The following is a 1,396-nucleotide window of genomic DNA, read 5'->3' on the forward strand; positions in this document are numbered from 1 at the left end:
TAGAGAGGGAGAAGGCTTGGAAATACAAGGAAACTATTAAATTGATGGGCCCAGTGTTTCTATAGCTCCATCTTTCACTTATCCAATGAGAATACAATTCAAAGGGACTGCGCAGCTAGGTGAGAGATGATTTCTACACCTGTAATGCTTCTATGCTCTGCTGTGGCCAAAAGGGTCATGCAGAAAGCATACAATGTGGCTCCCTTGGTGGATTTGGATGCTTCGGGATGGTCTTCAATTAATTTGTATGGTAAACCCACCTACTAAATTTATAGGCCTGGCCTTGGAGTATCACATCATCATAGCCGGTTAGGGTAACATGAGTGAGTGTTAGGTTGAAAATAAATATAGCATATTGCTTACAAAATCCTTATGAGGAAGTTCCTGTGCTCAGAAGATAGGTGGGGCCCACTGTGATATTTGTGAGAAATCCACCTGGTCCATCTATTTTCCCAGATCATATTTTAGAATATGAAACTAAAAATGAGGCCTATCCAAAACTCCAAACTACAGTAAACAGTGAGTGTTGAACGTCCACAGTTGAAACATTAGTGGAGCTACGAAAGTTTTGGATCAACCTAATATTGTTGTGTTTTAAGTTCATCCTAATAGAAATGACCTTGTGAATAGTTTGGATGGCATATAAGCATCATGGTGGACCCTAAGGAGGTTTCAACTGTGTGCGTTTCCTTACATCTTGTGGTGTAGCTCACTTGAGTTTTTGATCTATCTAATTTTTTATCTTCCTGCAAACATCACGATGAGCCCCACCCAGCTTCCTGCCAAAGGGTTTTGCTGGCAATCCGTGTCCATGAATAACACTCTTGGCCGTACACTATATATATATATATATAAAGGAAAGTGATTGTTATAAGCATATACAATGCATGTTAGATGCGGCAATTGGATGGCTCAAATTGTTGATTGGGACTCTTGTTTATAAATGTTATTGACTCTATGTTTTTATAGGCCATTGATCAGATGGTTAGAATTCTTTGATTGTTGTAATTTTTACTAGGTAGCCTGAGAAATTTGTTCTAGACCTAATTGGCAGCTCTCATCTATTGGTCGGTGCTCTATGGGCCCCACCACGATGTACGTGTTTCATCCGCGTTTTCCTACGTTTTCTAATCATTGTATGCTAGGATCCTGACAACGTGGCAGATCCAAATCTCGAGCGCAAGCAACCGGTTAGATGTCAAATAAACATTATAGTGGACCCTGGAGATTTTTAATGGTGGACATTCAATAACTACTGTTTTTCTGTGGTGTGGTCCGCTTGATATTTAGATCTGCCTCATTTTTGGGTTCAAGCCCTAAAATGATCTGTAAAAATGGATGGATGGTGTGGATAAAAAACATACATCATGGTGGGTCCCACAGAGCACCCACCAGT

This window comes from Magnolia sinica, chromosome 19, assembly GCF_029962835.1.
Source record: "Magnolia sinica isolate HGM2019 chromosome 19, MsV1, whole genome shotgun sequence".
Lineage (NCBI taxonomy): Eukaryota > Viridiplantae > Streptophyta > Magnoliopsida > Magnoliales > Magnoliaceae > Magnolia > Magnolia sinica.